At 43.9% G+C, this 21,994-nt stretch overlaps 2 long non-coding RNA genes across 2 annotated transcripts; one reads left to right on the top strand and one right to left on the bottom strand.

Moving 5' to 3' along the window:
* Positions 1 to 1,996: 1,996 nt before the first annotated feature.
* Positions 1,997 to 11,981, bottom strand: LOC109627100 (uncharacterized). The gene is made up of 2 exons (XR_011244139.1): positions 11,365 to 11,981; positions 1,997 to 3,503 (listed from the first exon to the last, which is right to left on the bottom strand). It is a non-coding gene; the product is annotated as an uncharacterized lncRNA (long non-coding RNA).
* LOC138411507 (uncharacterized) lies at positions 2,702 to 8,699 on the top strand. The gene is made up of 3 exons (XR_011244140.1): positions 2,702 to 2,832; positions 5,184 to 5,297; positions 6,490 to 8,699. It is a non-coding gene; the product is annotated as an uncharacterized lncRNA (long non-coding RNA).
* Positions 11,982 to 21,994: the final 10,013 nt, after the last annotated feature.

The following is a 21,994-nucleotide window of genomic DNA, read 5'->3' as shown; positions in this document are numbered from 1 at the left end:
GACAAAACGAGACATCCCTCACTTATTAGCTATTAAACACACAGACAAACTGAGCACTATCAAATCACCTCACCAGGCCGGCTCTGACAGTAACGCTTTCCACCACTAGTGGGAGCTGGTAAACAGGGTCGTGAGGATCCCCTTCAGGCTCCGACCATGAAAAGGTTCTTGTTTGAACAGTGTTGGGAACCAACAGTGATTTTTATGGGTTTGTTTAAAAACACAGGTAAAGACACAGACAGCCAGGTAGATGAATAGGTAGATGAGTTTGCAGGGGCTGGGTGTTCGGTTTCACTGATGTAGGCTGAAGGGATGAGCAGACCCAGAGTCCTTTCATTAGTCCGCAAACATTTAAGGAGAATTAACTGAGTGGATACGATGTGACACTTGCCCCAGAGACACCGAGCTGTGACGGAGTTGTCTGAGACGTGTGGGTTGTCTTGATTTTAAGATTTCAGTTTTTTCATCTGTCTTCTTCTTATTTTAGTTTGTGGAATAAAAAAAAAAAAAGTTAGTCAGAGAACAGCTTCTTCTCCCCCGGAGCTTAAAAAACACAAACACACAAACCAAAGATGGAAACTCCATGTGGTGTTACCTGCCTGTGGTCCGTGGTCATACACCGCGGCCTTAAGCCATGTCCCACAGTCCTACTCTGTGGTCCGACACACTCACCACAGGTTAACACACACACAAACACGAACACAGTAAAACATTCTCCTCTGCCGAAGTAGCCCTGCAGGCCTTCTAAATCTCTCCTGAGACAACCTACCGTGAGGTAATGAGGAATTAGGGGGAAGGAAGGAGGTCTCCTGAATATTTACAGGTTTTAACTCCTGTTACTGTCACCCAGGAACAGCTACAGGCCTGTGGCTATCAATAACAACTACAACCACCACCGCTGCCTCCGCCACCGCCGAACCAACAAACACCACCTCACAACTGCTGGGAGATATTGCTTGGGAGTCTTTTTTCCAAGAGGGAATAGTGGACATGTCACACGTGTTTAACCAAAAAAAAAAAAAAAAAAGCAGGATGTTATTCTGTTATTCAAACTGATCTAATAAATCTCAGATGAGATAACTGTTCTGTCTGAACTGCTGGTAAATCAACAATCCATTATTGTCTTTGTCACAAGTGTATCTAGAAATCTCTTCAAATGTTTCTAAATGCCAATGTAGAAAGGTTTTTCTCGCAAAATGAATACAACTTTAAAACGCTTCAGAAAGTTTACCAATTTTTTTTAAACTCTTCATTCTGTATATGTGACATGATCCCATCTCACCGGAAATCAACCGCAATGCTATAAATATTTGACATAAAATTAAAAGAAAACATGCATTTCTTATTTTTAAACCTTTACAAACCATTTAAAAACATCCTTTTAACATTAAATATAATTTTAATTAACTCATTTTATTTTTCCATATAAGAATTTGAACGTTGATGTGTTTGATTTCATAATTTATTACATTTACAATAAATTGAATCTAACATCTGTTATTTTATTTTCTTGCTGCATGTTCTCTCCCATGTATTCTCTTAAATTATACTATTGTATTGAGACAATGCTGGAGGGTGATTCTGTGCTATAAAAAAAATTATTGATTGAGTGAGAGAGCAAAGCAATAATTATAATTATACATATATATTCTTTATACTTGTTTGTTGATCGCGGATAAACAAAGAGCGCTAAATTTACGCAATGCATTTGCTGTTCCTTTGGGCTGATGTGAGTCAGGCACGCAAAGTGCTGGAATTAAAAAATGCATAGTAGTACATCGCAGCAGTAAAAAAAGGTAATAATAAAAACAAACAAATCAAACCCGGCATTTTTAGCATTGGTATGTTGTTGTTATTTACCTACAAATGTAAAATGGCTGAATGTGCACTGAGTGTGTTTTCAGTCAGAGCTTGAGTGACAAACTTCTGTGGCCACTCCTCATTCCAGTTTGCTTCTCCCTGGAACGAGCAGACAAATACTGAGAAATCAGACTGATCTCTTTGTGAGACTTTATTATCTCTAAAGCTATCACCCCTTATTTTTAACAATAAATATATAAACAATTCTTCTTTCCCCAAGTTTCATGATGGAACATTCAGCATCTTACCAGGCGAGACCTTGTCAATAACAAATTATTCAAAAAGTACACAAAAATGTAAAATATGTCATGTTGCCACACACAGACCAAATATTTTGCAGCTACACACGCACGTAAGAAGTAAGAGTGGGTGTTGAAAATCTGTTTTGCAACTGCAGGACGAGCAAAAGGACCTGACTGGTTACTGATAAAATGACGAGATGAAGAGATAAGCAGCGTCTCTGATTTAAAGTTAAAAGAGAAGCTGATATTGGTGAAGACAAACCACCCGGAATAACTACAGAAGAAGAGTGTGATGTTATATTTGCCATGCTTTAGTGGTTGCAGACAAAACACCACAACTAATCACATGTATGACTCATTCACGTCATGATAATTACCGCAGGTTTAGGTACTGTGTGCTGATTCACATGCCAAATGACCATCATGACTTAACTTATGACAGGGTGATTCTCAAAGCTTCTCAGCCGATTTACTGGTTTTGTCAGATTCAACTCTCTTAATAAACACAAGTCGACTAAAGCGCAGAGTGAAAATCTGAACACATGCACCTTTCAAACCTTCTTTTGAACAGACTTCTTCCAACTGTGTGAACACAGAATGGTGGATGCACACTGACAATGACTGATACTGAATGAGGTGATAGGAGGCTCCCACTCTCATTTACGATGATAACACGAGCGATCTAACAGAGGGGCCCCATGTTCGGCGGACGGGCTTACACCCTGGACAGGTATGTACAGCGCAATTACCAGACTAGCTCAGAGCATGCAATAATCAGTAGGTGCTGTTCTATTAAATATGGGGGTGGTGATGCAAAAAACTTAAAAAACAGACGACTAGTGTCATGTGTCAAGATTTACTTCACCTGACTAATTTTCCCTTGTGTTACGACTGCACTGGGTGTTCTCCGAGACGAGGACAGTCTCCTACCATGACATGGGCCGCAGTGGGTGTGCCTGTGCATGGGAGAATGTGTGTAGGTGTGCTTACAGTTTAAAAATAGGGCATGCCTGAGAGACAACTGACTAACTGAATGCATGAATGTGTTTACGTTTGCATCAAGGAAGACCGTGTGAACGTGGCTTGATCTTGTCTCTGTCTGACATGTGGCATGAGAGTGTGTGACGATTCCATCATCGGAGAGAGGCCGCGTCACAGACAGGTAGCAGAGACAACAAGAATGTGAATGTGTGAACGCGAAAGATGTCTTGACATATATGCTTGCCGGGATGTATGGAAACGCAAGGAAATAAAATATGCTCGAAAACATGTATAAGAGTTGTGCCCTGTGAGAGAGTGCGTGTTTGTGTGTATGCATGCGTGTGTGTTCAGCCATGTCTGCAGGGTGAGGTGGAGGCTGATGCTTTGGCAGCAGGTCTGGCACGTCTTTCAGGCCCAAACCTGCAGAGGAGCGAGAGAGAGAGAGAGAGAGAGAGAGAGAGAGAGAGAGGGAGGGAGGGAGGAGAGAGGAGAGGAGAGGCAGAAAGCAAATAAGTGTGAGAGTCAACCTGCCTTCATGTGATATGCTTCACTTTTACCTCGCCATCACTGAAAGCTCCTGACACTCACAAACCACATTCAGGTCCAGAGTCGACTTCATATGTGGTCCATGCACTGAAAGGCAGGATGGCAAAAAAAATAAAATGACATCACTTTAGGTTCGTTCTACATGCACACACCCAAATGTGAGCTCTTATGCAATGTACAGTATCTTCACACGCATCTGTTCCTTATTTGCATCCAGCTGGGTGTTTGAACAACAGTACCCACTTTGAACAACTTAATGATTTTCACATCTATATTTTTCCATTTGAATAATTTTTTACACACGCAGCGTGCAGGGTGTCTTTGTTTTGCTTTTCCATTTCAGCCAGGCACGTCGCCGCTGATGAACACATTGTATTTCAGCAGTCACGCGTTTTAGGAATGTGAACAAAAAAAGTGTCGGTGGTGCCCTTTTTGAAATTTAAGTTCAATTGTCCACACACTTTTATTTAGATTTAGAGATTTCGGTTTCACGTCACCACACTAAACACGCTTGCCGTCCACAACACCACCTGGCGTACTCAGTCATCAGGTCGGCTTAAGAATAGTTTGATCTAGATTACTGGTTGCATTTCCAAATTAAGTCAAACCTCTGCTGCGGATATTGTCAGATAAAAGGATTTCCTGAATAATATCCAGATAATACCCACACCTACACGGGAACACTTCTAAAGAGAGTGAATGTGTTCCCTAAGGCAGTAAATCACTCCACATTGTGACCACGGCACAAAAATGACATTGGAGTGTATCAACTGCATAACCTCAAAGGGAATCTCTATTCAGTAGCCATAAAAGAACGCCTTAGCGCACTATCCCTGTGGGGCCGGTACAGAAAGGGAGAATGGATTAAGAGAGAAAACAGAGAGGAGAAAAGTGGAGAGTGTACAGGTGAAGTCCTATGGCTATGGAGGTTTGCTCAGCTGTGCGGTATTCTTTTCTGCGCCCCACCCAGTAACCAAAGGCCTGGATATCTTTCCATTTCACTCTTTTCCACCCTCCCTCCCTCTCTTCATCTCTCTCTCTCATATTTGCACAGGTGAGAGGACAGCAGGCCTAATAAATGTGGGTGGGACACTTGAAAGTCAGGTTTGCCTGGCTAGTGGAAGGAGTTCACCTGTGGACTGTGGATGGATGGAGATCTGATGGCAGGGGCCCAGTCAGCCTTTTGTCTGGAGAGACAGACGGCAAACACACGCAAACAAACCCACGTAAAAAAAAAAAAATCTGTTGATGACGGAAGAAGATTGTGAGTCTCTAAATAAAAATAGGATTTGGGAGCACAACGGTGCAAGTAATTGCTGCAGCACGAGGGCCGCATGTGAGGTTGAGAAAGACAAATATGTGGACGCAGTAGAGAAACAGAGAGACCAAATGAAGGGAAGACAGAGTGCAGGGACCCCGTTGGAACAGCGCAGGAGTCATAAGGGTGGGGAGGTTTTGCTCTAAGGGCCAAAAGTTCAGTGAGAGACAGAGCGAGCAGGTAACCCAAGCCACCATGTGCCAGAGTCTCACGTGTTCCCCTCATTGTCTTATCAGGCTCAAGCTCAGGTTTCTGGAGCACAGAGAGCTTCCTGGGAGCTGAGGTCCGAGCACCACCACCCACCTTCTCACCCAACAACCCCTCAGACCCCCTCGCCCCACCCTGCAAAGGTAAACACACACACACAATTAGCAAACACATATGTGTGTAATAGGCAAACACCGGAATGCATGCTTGAGCCTGAGAAAGTGGCCTTTATCGTGCAAGCTCAAGCACAAGGGAAACGACGCTGATGCATAAAAACCGCTCTGAGTAGGCAAATAATGCTCAGTGGCTCCGAGTCAAAGTGAGGTCTCTCTTATAGCAGAGAATTATGATGAGCCTCTCAAAGCCTTGGGAAAAAAAAAATATACAGCCCGTGTATTATAATGGTAACTGGAGGAACGAGTCGTAAATCACCACAATTACCATTACGCCCATGTGAAGAGAATCTCGCTCAGACACATGAAGCAGGATTATAAGACGTGGGGATATAAACACTAGAGGCAATTTCTCCCTCTCTCTCTCCCACCCCCATCCTGTAGAATCTCACGCCAGGATCTTCTAGATTCATAACTTCAGTGAGATGTGATGCCAGTCATAAGCATCCTCTGTCAATGTTGATATTCTAGCACCCTGCAACATATAGGAATGTCCCATTTTACATGTAGATTTTTGCTCTTTCTTTTGGAAGCTTTCCACTTGCACTTCAATCTTCAAAAACACAATCAAGACTACACCGACTTAAAGTGATTGACTCATTTCCCATTGCCAGTAGCGGAGTTGGCCTCTCCCCCCCCCCCAGTGCGTCATACTTGACATCACGCATGCATCAAAACTGAGGATCTCTCTCACCTTGCTGTCTTGCCAAATTATTAGGATCATGTTTCTCTCGGTGCCAATAAAAACTACTAGGGACTCATTTGACCTGGGAATGAATGTGAGTGTTTCTATTCCCACAGCAGAACCAGATGTTCACTGTTATTCGTTTTTTTGGTCTTCGTTGTAATACAGCACACCATCGCAATCTTGTTTGCTTTTCCACCTGTCCAAAATATTGTGCCTGTGGCTTTATTGTGTATCAATAAAATTATTATTATTTATTTATTAATTTACTGATACTGCAGGTGCTGTAGAGTTTAACCCTTTTTTACCTTCTCCGTGCATCTCAGAAGTAGCTGAAATCCTCCCTTTTTTTCATGCAAACGTCTCTACGCACATAAAATCATCTCTAAGGGACCAGAATATAAAAACTTCCTAAAATCTGGTCTCTTTTTCTAACGCTTCGTCTCTCTTTGGTCACTCTTTCTCTCTCTCTCTCAGATGTGAGGCCTGTGATCCCCGTGATCACTGAACACACAGAGGCTGGAATCACTGTGATGTCATCAGGATTCCATGAGGCCTACACAATGACCGTCTCCAGGACAACATAACTCAGTCCGCTATGGGTTGGAATTTGTGTGTGTGTGTGTGTGTGTGTGAGAGAGAGAGAGAAAGAGAGAGCGAGAGAACCTAACCTAAAATCAGATGCATTGTATCAACACAAAACATCTTTTATCTTACGAGTTCATACTGAAAAATAATCATGTGACATTGTGACCATAATCATAAACCACATCTCTGCATTCAAGAGTGCACATGGCAGCCCATCAAAGCATGTCTGTCATTCCCATAATGACTGCACAGATACTGACAGGTAAGCAGGTTTCTCTGGGTGGGAGGCGACGGGCCTTGCCTCCCCTGCCACTGGTCACTCCCTGATTTTTATTGAAAAGGTGTTGAGGCTAATGATCCCCCACTGGGAGAGCAAGAGACCCCGGGAGTTTCATCAGGCTGGAGGAGGTGGGACATTTCACAGGTACATGTAGTCTCACCTCATCAGCTCGTCAGTGTACGAGTATCATTATAACTGACAAGGAGGAAAATGACCAGGGAGAAAACAAAGAGCATGAGTCATAAATATAACCAGAGGGAATAGAGCACTTAAGTGAAATTAGATATTTGGATTATGCCAAAAGCACATAGAGAAAATATTCACACAAAAACTGTTCCAGCTCTTGTTTCAGACTTGAATTAATTATACTTATTGATTATATTTTTGAATACTGTCCGAACCTGTAGGACCTGAGAATGACTAGAAATCTGAAGAACTTGATTTTACCTAAAAATAATGTTGAATAAATCCCATTAACAAAGAAAACTGTCTCAAAGAGCTGTACTGCAGAACGTGAACTCCACAGAATGTCCGAAGAACATTGGGTCCAGACTTTCTCTGGAGTTTGTCTTTCACACGTGAAAAATGCTGCAGGAGATCTCCTGCTCAGACGCGCTCACAACAACACAGAAACCTCTGGCGCGTTCGGGTGAGGGGTGGAGCAGCAGGCAGAGGCAGGATGTAACGTATTAATTCCGCTGGAGATCATACGTTTTCATTTACAGCACATCAACACTGGTATCTGCCCTTCTCACCTAAAGCTCTCTTGACATCTTCAGCAGTGTCTTCTACGTGTATGGCTGCGCTTTTTCCTCCTGACATATTTGTTCTTTTTATACTTTTCATTTTTGCTTCTCTCACGTTAGAAATGTCATCAACAAGCCCACTTTTTACTGGGGGGACTGGCGGAAGAAAGTCTGGAGGCTCTCACTTGGACATTAGTGTTCACACATAAGGCCCTTGTGCAGAAGGATCTCCAGAGTTCAGTGCAAGTCTAATGTGGCGTTAGAAGCTGTAAACATATGATGTGGACAAATTAAAGAAAACACTAAAGCATTTTGATACAACAACAAACATACAGCCTCATGTCCACAGCCCCCTGGAACAGTATCAACCTGTCCTTTAACTTCTGTCATAGGGATAGATTATTTTGTTATGCATTCCTGTTATCTTGTCCACCCACCTGCATTTCCCTCTAAAAGTATCAAAGCTTTCAGCAAAGTCTGTTTTTCTGCATACTGGAGGCTCTGCGGAGCCCTGCAGTGCTGTGTGGAGGTGTGAATGTTAACATGGCTCAATCTGTATGCCACAGAGAAAAAACAATCCATGCTAATCTGCAGCCACAGACAGGCGTCCAGTTAGGCCAATCAGGAGGGGGAATCATCTGGAGTGGAGAGAGGCTCAGAGAAGCCCAGATCAGGGGCCTTGATTGCAGAGGGGTGATTTACAGCCACAGAACAATGATGGCTGCCTGGGTCAGCACTGATGGAGAGAGGCTCTGTCTGCACCAGCAAAGACTCACCTGACATCCATGCGTACACACATGACCACAAGTCCACGCCTGTACACACACACCAGCCATCAAAACAATTTGTGTTAGTCACTGAGGTAGCAGGATCGACTCTGGTGATTTTAACTCTGTGACCTGAACATGCCCCCGAGGCTCGTGTTTGACCTGCTGCATTTCACTAACAACACATAAACCAAAACAACTCAGCAAGCTGCTTCCTATGAACTCAGCACAGATGAAACGGGTAACTACCTTTGCCCTGCAGTGGCGTATGTAAATACAACGGGAAAGGCTGAGGTTTGCATGAATGTGGGGGGGGGGGTTTCAGATGTTAAGTGTGCATATAGGAGAGAGGCAGGGAGGAGGAGGTCATCATCAAGACTGACCCTTTGATCTCTGTCATTTTGACCACAAGGAACCAAAGATCTCTTCAAAGTGAACCTGTGGCTTCACAAGCTACGGCAGCGTCCACACTGCATCAAACTACAACAAATAGATTTTATATCGTCAGTGAATATTTGAGTATCAGTATCCATTTGATTTCATGCCAGTTTGATCAAAGGCTTTAATTGAACAAAATTATAGTTACACCAATACAAAACTGCAAAAAGCCACTTTGTCCTATAATAAGACTCATCATTAGTTTCTATTGATAGGCTACAAAGGATAAATATTAATGCAACACATTAAGAAAATGGCAATACAATAATACAAATGACGACATTATAAGACAAGATAGATATAAATTATTTCAATACTGCAATGATGCAAGGTGCTAATGATGCAAATGGAATAATATCCTGTAATTTGATTTATAGTTCAGTGTTTGGTCACTGCTTGAAATACAAGAGATGCTTTTGTCGTCCAGACTCTGGGAATCAGAGATTTAAAGGTCAATTAACCGATATTACTGCTATGAAAAGGGCAGAGGTCCTGCAGCTGAGGGGTGCCTGATTAAAACTGCTCCAACTTGCATCTGCAGCAGATAAACTGGTATCAAGAAAGAGTTAAATTCAGGGTTTGTTTTGTGTTTGCGTTTTAAAGTGGCCGCACTGTTGCCCCGGGTCCTGTGCTGGAGCTGAGAGGCTGTCTTTGACGTGCGATATTACACAGACGAGATTGCTCTCAGCTTCTAGAATAGGCAGGTGAGTACATGCACATGTGCCCTCACGCACACACTTAACGCACAAACACAGATTCTAAGGCACAGGTCACAGCCTCATTTGTGTGACTGTCCCAGGCTGGAGACTGAACATAAGCAGAGAAAAAGTTACTATACTTTGTCAAAATATTGATTATGTTATTTTCTGAGATGTTTCTAAAGTTTCATGTTCCTTTGCAGGCTGAGAAATCCCAGTTTGTTTAGAAAATATCTGACAGTGATAAATGGGGCTTATAGGACATCCCTCAGTGATGACAGAGATGGGAAACCATGACTACAGTTGGCAAATACATCCCGTTTTAGGCCTTGGGGGCATGACTCACAACACCCAAACCAACACCTAATAGTCTGAAAGTTCAGTCACTATGGCTTCTCTTCTTTCACGCTGCTGGGAACCAACGGATGCACTGTACTGTACACCCCAGAGCCAGGGCAGGGAGGCCTGGTGAGGGGCGAGAAGGCAGTGGGAAGATTTTTAGGGTGCCTAGAGTTTTTGGGGCTGACTGGGTCCATTTAGCCCCCAGCAGATTGCTCCCCTCACCGTTCCTCCCCCTCCACCGCCCCCACCCCTCTCCTCCCCCTGGCTTTGTGCGGCCTGAGCCTACTCCTCCCCCTTTTGTCACCCGGGCATTCCGCTTTGGTTAGCACACACAATGGGCGCTCAGTGCTCACCCTCCTGACACTGCATTCTGCCTGTGCACCAGGGAGTGGGCACGGGAAGGGAGGGGAGGGAAAACGGGTCCGGGGGGAGGGTTAAAGGATGACAGCAACTCACCCCATGTGACCAAAATGCCATCAAGTATCACCCCCGTCCCCCACCCCTTTCCTCTTTTTCAAAGGCCCTCGCCTAACTTCGCCCATCCATACAGATGGGCAGTAAAACTAGTGCCAGTGGGCTGGGTTGGCACGGTGAAAACAAGACCCCGACTTCAGCGGCCAAACAAATGAACAGGTGTCTCTTATGGCTGACTGCTGATGTGGAGGCCTGCCCTCATCCAGCTCGTTTCTCTGTGTGCCCACGCAGCTACATGTGTGTTCCCTTAATCTACATGCTGCTATAACATCAACACAAAAACACATTTAAATGCAACAAGGCCAATTTCATTTCTAATCTGTCCACATACAAGTCTTTCTTAGTGGAACTCACAGCTAATGCACCTGGAAATATCTCCAGTGGAAAAAGTGGAGAATAAGGTTGCCAAGCATGTAACTTATTCACGGACAGGAAATTTAATTCCGATTTAAGAATAGCAACCAGTGGAGTGCATGAGGATGATGGGGTCTGCGTATGTGTGTGTGGCAGCGGCTCGGAGGCTGGTGGGGGGTTAGTTTGAGTTTCAAAGACCCTGCTTGTTCACCCATATTTCACACCACGGTGACATCTTAAAGCCTAGACAGGCCTGGTTGCTTTGCCCTCTCTTTCACTTTCTGAGAAAAAAGGGGAATTGGGATGTGAGGGAGGGGTGCGCTGAAATATATGCAAATGGTCCCCCAGAGGGGATACGAATTTTATGGGTTCAGAATTTAGTTCAGCCAACCTGAATAATCAAATGTGGGAACAAAAAAAAACCAGCTCCCCCCCTCCCCACCATTCCACCACCACAACTCCATACCTCGAGCTTCAACCCCCCACCTCAGGCCTCATCTCTGCTGCCTCCTGCCAGGTCCTCACATGAGAGGAGCTCAGTACGTCCAAACTCTTATTAGGATCTCCTTACGGGGCAGGGGGAAGTGGAGAGAAATGAGGGGAGAGGAGGAGAGGAAGAGAGGAGGAGGAGGGGTTTGAGGAAACGAGGAGAGGGGCTAGTGTACCTGATCAGGCAGAACTGCCGGCTCCTGATTACGACACCATTTTCTCAGCAGGCTCCCCAGCCTCATCCTGCTTCTGTGAATATGGAGCACAGGGCCAGCCAATCCCCACAGCGCTGCCTCTCATCTAATGGCAGAATTAAGACCGTTTAGAGTGATTTCCTCTGCCTTCATGGTCGCACTCTGAAAGAACTGAATCTTTTTTTTCTTTGCGCCGATTTACAATGTGGGGGGTCTGGCATGCAATGGGTGAGAGAAAAGTTCTACATGACTGAACATAACATTACAACAGGTGGGGAATTGAACAGAGACGGCAGAACATGGCTGAGAACAATTTTACTTCACCTACGTGTACATTCTTGTTAAACTGCACCACTTTCAGTTTGGTTGAACATTTTTATTTTTGTAGTGGGGTGATGTGGGGTCATGATTATAAAACCAGCTTCCCTGGGGACCTTTCCTCAGTAGTAGAGTTTGTATATTCCCATCACTGTGTTAATTTCGTACAAGTAAACTGATAAAACATAACGACTGTATTTAAAGATATGAGTAATATGTTTTATTGTGTTTATCAAATGTTGAAACACTTTTAAGATTAAAGTCATGGTTTAAAGGATAAGACTGGCATGGACTTCTTTTCTTATTCCATCAAAAGATCAAAGCCAACAACAAATTTGTGGCTTTTTTAATTTTTTTGTTGGATTTGTTGGCATTTAAAAATAATAATTTATTTCATATCCCACTGTATGTGTGCATATCCATTGTTGACACATGCGTTTACTTTAAATTTCAAAATTTTCAGATGAAATGAAGCATACCACCCTTTGGATTGAAAAGGACCCAAATTCCACTTCTTTCACTCAATAAACCAGAAGATTATTTTTATAAATGCATCGTCACAAATCTTAACTTTCCTCAGCCTATGAAAAGTTGGGTTCTTGCAGACACATGCTCTTCACAGACCGACAGACACTTACTACACAAGGCTTGTAATTGGAAGTGAAGCATACCAGGGGGTTGAAAGCTGATCATGTGTCAGATCAAACTGATTCATAATGACACTAACCCAAACAGGGTGTAAATCTGGATACAAATCTGCTTAAACTCACTCCTTCTGTGTCAAACTGCATTACATCAAGCCCATCACTGCGGAATATGGCACAAGGACCACATCCAGCCACAGTTTGAACCTGTTGCTTTTGTGTTTCCCATGCCGTCTAATGATTCCCCCACTTTTCCTCCAACCTCCAGTAGACAAATCCTTCAGCTTTATTGCCCAGATTCAAGGGCTGCAGGTGCACGGGCCACAAAAGGGAGAGAAGGGGTAGAGGGGGAAGTCGGGGTGAGGGGGGGTGAGAGGGGGACGCAGGGGATGGGAAAGAGAATGGTGAGTCAGGAGATAAGAGAGGAAGGAACAGAGACCGGGGGGGGGTCTCTGTTCCTACCCTGGTTGAACCTCAGCATCGACCCCTCACCCTCACCCCTGCCTCCATCCCATCCCAGCCCCGTCCCTTCCCTGCCCCTTGCAACACTTCTCTGTTTTGCTCCACTGCCCTGCCACACGTGAAAGGAGTACAGACCACGAGTGGTGCCGCCTGGCGCTACCAGGCCTTCCTGGGTGTGCGTGGCAGGGGACGAGGGGCTGCCGTGGCAGAGTGGCCATGTGGCGGGACCAACCCTTTTCTTCTGAACCAGTAGAGGAGCAGTAATGACTCTGAGCTACAGCTGTGCCCACTGAGGCTTGCCCTACCTTACCCTCAGTGGCCCCTTAACCTCATCTCTGCATGTCGCCCTCTGCTACTGTTGGTGGAGTCCAAGAATACCAACGTGATCATTCCACTGAAATTCTCAAAAGAGCTAAAACTAGTCTTTTTTTTAAGTTTGTGAATGATGCGACTAAAATGAAACATCAAATATTAACTTTTTATCAAAGAACATGGTAAGAATATGTGAAGTCTAAACCAAAGTTTTAGGCATCTTGCTCTCATGAGCAATATTTTTCATGTATTTTTCATTTGTATAAATCATACAACTAAAACATCATTAAGTAGAGTATACCGTGTATCTTCTCGATTAATCACTAAATCATTGAGTGTTTAAAATGTATTTGTTTAAATTCAAAATCTTCAGAATGAATGGTGTTGTCCAACTTACAGTACGAACCCTCAAAATACTGTGTAAAAGAATTTTAAAACAATCAAAAGAGGCAGATCCCCTCATAGGAGACAACACAACCAGCTATTTTTGCTATTAAAAAGGATTAAATAATTCCTTAAATTGTTATCAGTTCCTTGTCTGTCTACTGAATCCATTGTGTTGAATATTTCAGCTCTAAAGAAAACAGGTCGTATTGAGGGAGTTAAATCCTGATAGGTGGAGCCATGATAGTATATAATCTGGGTGAAATCAAAAGTGAATTAAATCCTGTTTTACATGTCAGTCAAGGGGACAAAGGAATCAGGTTTTTTTAGAAAGTTAATTTCAACATATGAAAGTAAGTTTTTGTATTTGCAGATTTTATTACTAAGGCCTGGGACAATTATGACAGTGACAATTATAAATTCATATTGTTGATCCTTGGGTTTGATTTTTTAATCTTTTATATGGATTGAATTGAATTTGAATTGAATTGAATATGAGGTAAAACATCTCAAATTACATGTTGGTTTCACCTCCATACAGTATACAACATGTGAAAGTGTTTTAACCGTGATATAGTGTGAAAGACAAAACATTTTCTTAACTTTTTCAATCCACTAGGTGTGTCATTAGAGTTTTATCACTTTTTGTCATATCTATATCTTAGTCTTCGGCATTCCATGCTGCTGATTTCTAAACAAATGACTATCTAATATTTCTTTTGTGATTCTTGAGACGAAAACGTAAACACCAGCAGAGCTTGAGTGTCCATTAAATATGACGTGGGAAAATCGAAGAAGGAGCCTCATCATCAAAGACGCTGTGAGATGGAAGAGTTGGATTGTGGGTTCAATGACTCATTTTCAGGGAAGGCCCGAACAGGACACACCGTGTTAGACACACAAACAAAGACAGTTGTGCTGCAATGCCAATGAGGAAACTTCTCAGTGACAAGTCGAATCATTTAGTGGGCCTGCTCCAAGTGCTGACTGTGCCTTGACAAAAAGCCATCTGAGTTCCCTACTACACACATAAAATGCTGACATAAATCCACTCTAGCTTGCTCTTTGTCACACATACATAAATAAACATAATATCCCGCCCATGTTACTGGAGCTGCTGCTGCTGCGAACACACCCACAGGGACAGGAATAACAGGCCACTCCAGAGAGACACAGTGGCACCACACATGATGACTCTTTAACATGTCCTTATCTCCATCCCTAATCCTCAGATGCTTTACCATCAGCTACTGTTTACATCGACCACAAGTCAAGGGTAAAAGCAGAAAATGGACTTTCTTAATTTTCAATGACTAAAGTCCACTAGAAAGCCATTGAGGAAGGCCTCTGGTGTCGAGGGAGCCTCATATTGAATAAGGATTGAAATTAACATGACAACTTAGGAAAAATGCTTTTTTATTACTCATTCATCCCGTAAATCACTTGGCTCCCCCGTTCCTTTCCTCTGCCTCAGCTATTAAATCACCATCTTGACCCTGCGACCTGGGGCCGCAACCATAAAGAGCCCCCTGTGGGTCAGAGGCCTGATTGTAACATTTGAATATGAAATAGACTTGGTTGGGCCTGGAAACAGCCTCATGCGCTGAGACACAGGCTGACCCCCAGGAGAGAGGCCTGCCTCGCAGCAGCCCCAGGCCCGGAGGCTCCATCCTTCTCTCAGCGCGGATTTACTTGGACTTGAGAAGGAGGCAGAGACAGAAAGAGAGGGCTGAAGTCGGGGGTGGAGAGGTGAGGGTGGTGGGGGGGTTGAGCGAGAGTGAGGGAGTGGAGAAAGAGAGAGGGCAGACATTTGAATAAGACAAGAAGCGATTGGTGTTTGCATGACAAAGGAGCCCGCCATCTCCCCTGATTGGTGTCACAGTGCGGCACTAAAGCCATGCAGGCCCCCCCGGGGTGGGGTGATGTGTGGAGCACAGGCATGTTTATGCATCCAAGGTGTGATATTAGGGAGGGATAGTGGGGGCCCGTCATCAAGTTGCGGGTTAAGAAGTTTGTGCGCATTAAAAATTTACAATTTTAAGTGAAAATCAAGTCCAAAAAAGTTCCCTTTTTCCCTTTTAAGATCATGTTTGAAACATGTGTCGATGCTTTAATATTTAGTATAGGAGAAGAATTAAAGGAGGGATCGTGGGAGGCCGTCATCAAGTCTCCAACGAAGAAATCATAAATTCTTGAATGAGAAATTTACAAATTTAAGTAAAAAATCAAGTCCAAATAGTTGCTTTTGACTATTCTTTAAGAAAGTTTAAGAACATTTCATTCACTAGATGCTTTAATATAATAATATAGGATGAGAATTAAAGGATAACTGCAGTTTATTAATATCATGGTTGTATTTTCACAGTTCCAGCCTTTTCTATCTATCAGTATTAATTCCTGAGATCTTAGATGTCTGAAACAGGAGGATTCAGATGATCAGACAAGTTGTAAACAAGCAAACAGCCCCACTTCAGCATTTGGGGAAAACCTATAGGAGATGTGTGCAAAATGATGGTAATATCCTGCCACAGCACGTTAAGGCAGGAAGTCTGTGAACTTTGATATGTCAACAAAGGATGGTTTGGGGAGTAACAAATTTGTCATTCCCCTTTGTGTTTTCTTTTTAAGTTAGTATGGGAACCTGAAGCTTAATAATGAAACTGATTGTCTGACGTTTTCACCTTCATGTTCCTTGATCCCAGCATTTAATTTGAAGAAGACAATTTCATTATTATTTATTGCAAAATGGCCCAGAGCTATTACATTATCTTTTAAAACTGTATCGCCTTGATAAACAGCTTTCTCGGCGAAAAAACAGTTGAAGGCAAGATATAACAAAATACTGAGAACTATATTATGTTTGTGCCTTTTTGTCTCAGAGTCTCCTCCTTGTTACTGAACTGAAATACTTGTCGTGTTGCCTTGTTCTCTACCTGAAGTCATGAATCTACTTATCATACCACAGAGGCGTGAAGACCACCACCCTCACTGTCCCCCTGCTGGGCTGTCAGTGGAGTCGTCAGCAACTGCAGGTGGACCTCTGGCAGCACCGACTCCTGACCATCCGTCTTCCTCCTCCTGCTACCCCTTCCTCTTAATGTTTGATGGGAACACAGACAACGAGAACAGAGATGAGACAGGATCATATGAGTTGACGAACCCAGCGGATAAGGAGGGGATTTAACAGCTCAATAAGTTTGGACAATTTGTTTACAATCCCCCCATTATTATAGATCCCTTGGGAGAAGGTGTGTGGATAACCATTGACGCATTTTTCTCAGAGATGCCGCAGATTTGCTGGGAGTTGGTGCGCCCAGGGGAGGGGTGCAGAAGTGCAAGAAAAAGTACCACAGGGGGTCAAGAAGAGGAGGGATGAGGATGAAGGAAGTGCGAGTGAGAGTTAGCGAGGTCACACGCTCGCTCACACACACGCACACACACACTAACCCCCTGCAGACAAAGCCTCCACAGGCTCATATGGGCAGTGGTGCTGGCCCTCGGGGACACACCTCCAAGAGAGATGGCCTGACTAACTCTCCATGGCAACTAATCAATAAGTGACAGAGTCAGTCAGGACTGACCCGTAGCTGAGTGTGTCCCACCTCCCCCCATGTTCCCAGGGTTACACTCCCATAAACCACACACACACACATACACACACACACAAACACACACACACACAGATTGGGCTGCACTAAAAGACAAAAGTACCCCCAACCTGACCAGTGCCCCCAGGAAAATAAATCTTTGGGTGTATTTGACACCCTACCTTTTTTTAAACATGTACAGAGAGAGTGTGAATTCAGGGGTTGGGGTGGGTCGGGGGCACACACGTGGGCACAGGTTGCTGAATGAACACGGCTCCTGACAATAGCAATATGATCGGACGGCTTCTGATGGAGCAGAGTCACCACAGCGCCATTGTGTATCTGTCAATCTGTGTTCCTTCTCACTGTCCCCAACAAGCACTAATCAATATCTGTGGCCTAGATGAGAGGCCTAATCTTCCCCCTTGTCAACCCCTTAACTCCTTATCCCCCGACTCTGCATTGTCTTGCAGCAGTCCCATACTCTCCTCACTGTCCCAAGGCATCGCACATACGTCTGCACACATATACTTGGCCCCGTTTTTTTAGAGGCTTCCAAGACAGGTCACAAGTGGGGTCAGAACTTGAGTTTGGCAAATTAAAAGCAACGCTACATGCTCCAGTGTTCATAGACAAAGTGATGTGTGCCACAGACGGGGGACCATCTGCAGCAGACACACTTTTACACACTGGAAAGTCTCGCTTGATGTCTGAGCTGTCCCTGACGCACATTAGAACCAGCCCTTTGTGTGTAATTGCCTTTACAGGTTATTCAGGAAGAGGACTCCCAAATCCAGTTTTCAGTCTCAGCTGTGCACTTGTAAATGTATGTGTGTGTGTGTGTGTGTGTGTGTGTGTGTGTGTGTGTGTGTGTGTGTGTGCGTGCGTGCGTGCATGCGTGTGTGTTTGTGTGTGTGTGTGTGTGTGTGTGTGGTTTTACACATCTTCCTCAAACCACAATTACAAGCAAAAACAAGTTTAGGTAAACATCAGAAGCGTTTAGAAGAACAAAACGTCAAAGGATCCTCGGATGAAAACTTCACTGAACACACAAGCCGGGCAGAGAAAAAAAACTGAATCCTCCCATTTCAGCTGTTCGTGTGATTCGTATTTGTTTTGTTTGGGACAAAAGGGGCGGTAATCCTGTCTCATATTTGACGAGTCTCATATTCACACACACCTGCTGGGACAAAGTAAACACACCTTCAGAGTCAGACACCTTAATGGATGACCCTCACATCAAAACCTAAGTCAGGATAAACCCTACAGCAGGCTTGTTGACATGATAACGTAAAGAGACGTGCCCATTCCGGATATGAATGATGAGGAGAAACCACATAACACATGCACAATCTGTAAATGGGTCAAAAACACACCACGGTGACAGAGCATGGCACTTTCTCCTCTCCCCGACTGTAATTATTTGAAACAGATTGTTGGCTGATTCCCTGACATTAAAAGATTTGACTCGTACTCAAGCTCCATCACGCTCAGTGTCGCTTGTTTCTCACACATCCTTCAACAGCAATCTTCAGTATCAGATCAAAGGTAAAGATGTGACTAATACAGGCGGAAAAAGAAACATTCCCAGATTATGAAATGGAATTTCTTCTTTGAAAAGACATTTTGGACCCTCAGTTATTTTACAAACCCTATAGCGGCTCGGGCGCCTGAAAGTCTATTAGGCCTTATTTAAGTCTAATTTACTTTCGACTGACATACACACAAGTGACTCGCTGCTGGGTGGAGGCAGTTTCTTGAGTGGCGGCATGCTTGCGTTTGAAGCATCTCCCACTCAGCATTCCTTGTGGTTGTGTAAGGCACGGCGATCCAACCACAGCTATCATTAATGAGACATTTGCATCACGGAACAAGTCCGTCTGTGCTCACATGCGTTCGGGCACGGAGCAGAAAATTGGGGACGTACTTAAAAGAGGAGAGGTAGGGAAAATGGTCAAACATGATTTTCTAGTGTGTGCAGTGAGTGCCGTCAGAGAGTGGGTGAGTGAAGTGAGAGGGGATTGAGAGGACGGTGCAGCAGAGAGGGATGGCTCTCAGTGGGTCAGCCCAAAAGCTCTGACCCCAGGAGGATTTGATGCCATTTTCCCACGCAGGGAGTCGACCTGAGAGAGCTCGTTAACAACATCTGCCCCAGTTCAGGGAGATTAACCCCCACCCCCCCAACCCCCGCACCTCTACACACCGCTCTGCTGTCAATCTGAGTACCTCACACGAGTCCCTCCGCTCTGGACAGGCTTGCCCAAGCTGGACAGGCCACTCCAGGTCCCTCCAGGCTCAACTCATAAGGGCCTCCTGGAGATCCCAGACACACTGAATCAATACAGCCCAACTGTGTCACAGGTGCAGTCCCTAACTGCACTCACCCATTCATCCGTTACACTCAAAATATGTTGTGTGGGTGCTGCTCGGTTCACCACAGGAGGTTCCAGATTTGAGTTTGAGATTACGTGAAGAGTTGAGGGTATGTTCAGAGGGTGTGTTCCTGCTGCAAGTCGCCCAGCCAGTCGAGCAGGCGAGTTAGTGATGTCACCAACGTCAGTCTGTCAGCCAGATTTGTGTAATGAGTTTTCCACTCATCACACTGACGTCAAAAGAGACACTCAAAACATACTCCTGCTGCCTTTAACCACCTTGTTCACATATACTTCCAAAAGACATGCATCTGGCGGGGCATGTTCTGACATAATGTGAGGGGAGGGAAAAACAGAATGGACTGAAACACGGCACTGCTGCTGTTAAGCTGGAGCTTTGCATGTGCTGCGCACATACATAGGTGCACACAGACACACAGTGGCAGAATCCACTGGGAATCCGCTGAATCCATGTTCCTACAAGGCTATAATTAGGTTAGTTTTTGGAGAGGGGGTTAAACAAACAGGGGCTGTGAGGTCATAGGCAGATGGAAGTGGGATATGCCTGCACTTGCTGAGTGGGCACAGAGCTCCACATGACAGGAGAGAGAGAGGCCCTCCGGGCGCTCAGCAGGGGGAGAGCGAGGGGGGATGGGGGGGCGAGAATGGTGGGGAGCCAAACTCGGATGGCCTCACTGCCAGATCATTCAAACACAAATCAATCGCTGTGTACGTTCCAGACACTCACCTTCCCACACACACACTTTTTCACTCCTAAATCATCAGTAGGTATTAAATGTCTGTGCCAGATTCCCACCGATCACATCATGAGCGGAGCCTTACTGCACAGGAACTGGAGGAAATATCTCACTGTGCTGACATGCTCAAACTTTTGCATCAGTTGAGCAGAAATCACAACATTTTTGCCTGAAAGTCAACCAGCAACGCGCGTTTGTTTATCAAAAGAGTTGTGCAGATGAAAACCGTCCGCGGGTTACAACATTTTAATGATTCTGATAAAAGACAAAAACATGAATCTGTCCAGCCCACGGCAAACACCCCTGCCTCCGAGGAACAGGAAGAGAAAAGCTGCTTAATTACAAAAAAATGAGTTGGAGAGTGTGATTAGGTGACGGGTGGCTGCTGGCACGCTAGAGTGACTTAAGACCCTGTCAGTGAATGCAGGGAGGTCTAGATAATCTTTCCTCCACAAAGGTGCGTGGGGCTAATCTCGGCCGCTGTGCTGAGCTGTGGATCAAGTCCTACAGGGAGTGTGGGAAGGCCAGCGGGACCGCCACTGCTTCACCCTCTTGGTGGCCAGAGCTTATTTATCCCAAGGTACACTGCAACAGCAGGCCAGCCCATTCTTCCACACACCTTTGCATTATTAGGGTGTCAGCAGCAGTGAGAGTGTTGAGACACAAGTTTGATTTAATGAATGTGACAAGTAATTTGTTGAAAATATTTAATCTACCATATAGAGTATCATTACATTTTCTCAGAACCCACCGCAGTGCAGAGATTTTTGTAAAATGTTCTGAATGTGAATTAGAAAAGTTTCTCTGAGGACGTCAGAAATAACACGAGAAACTCATCTGAGAAAAAACCCGTCAGCAAACACATTACCTAATATTAAAAATATTAGGTAATAATAATAATACAGTTTGGCTGATATTTACTTTTTATTCTTCACATTGTTTTTTTAAATTATCCAGAGTCACAAATTATATCTGACACACAAGGGGAATTAAAAAAAACTTCTCAAAACAGTCTCAGTCTGCATTTCTTGTGTTTTATGGGATTTATTTATAAATATAATAAATGGGTGCGTTCAGTCCACTTTTTATTATGAAGTTAAGCGACATTCATCCCCTTCATTCCATTATTTTTTTATTCTTTACTTTATTTTTTTGAAGCAGAAAAGATCTAAGTTAATTTTTTATGAAACAACAAACTGACACCAGCCCTGGAAATACTAAGTCTGTCTGCACCAGGTACAAACTGCAGTAAGTAAAGGGGGAAAATACTACAACGTATTTAAGGCAAAAACAAACAGCTTTCTAAAATAAAAGTGAGATGAGACGCTTTCATTTTTTACAAACGTCAATTCCAGAACTATTGAGCTTGTGAAAAGTTTGCCAGATATATCAGATAAAAATTCAAAAGGCCTGAAGGATTATGTTGAATTGTGTTTTTAATTTAAATGGAGGTTTTAAAAGATGCAGAAGCTGTTTCTTAAGACAAGCAAAAGGATTTCTTTCACTGCACCTTTAAGGCTTGTGGAGGATTCAAAATCAGGTTATTCAAACAGCAGATTTACCATGAAGAGAAAGTGAAAATATCACTGTGTGCCTTTTAAACATGTACTTTCTAAATCATTGCACAAACAACTCAGTGTTTGAGGATCCCCACACAAAACCTTTAAATGTCTCCGTTATGTTCCCTTGAGAGAAAACCTGTCCTCCAGAGATTTTAATGAAAACAAACCAGAGACGCATGTTTCCAAATTACGCACAAAAGACAGAGTCTGAAA

Source organism: Paralichthys olivaceus, chromosome 9 (genome assembly GCF_024713975.1).
Source record: "Paralichthys olivaceus isolate ysfri-2021 chromosome 9, ASM2471397v2, whole genome shotgun sequence".
Classification (NCBI taxonomy): domain Eukaryota; kingdom Metazoa; phylum Chordata; class Actinopteri; order Pleuronectiformes; family Paralichthyidae; genus Paralichthys; species Paralichthys olivaceus.
The sequence above is the reverse complement of the archived record's forward strand: the minus strand, read 5'-3'. Positions and strand labels throughout refer to the sequence as shown.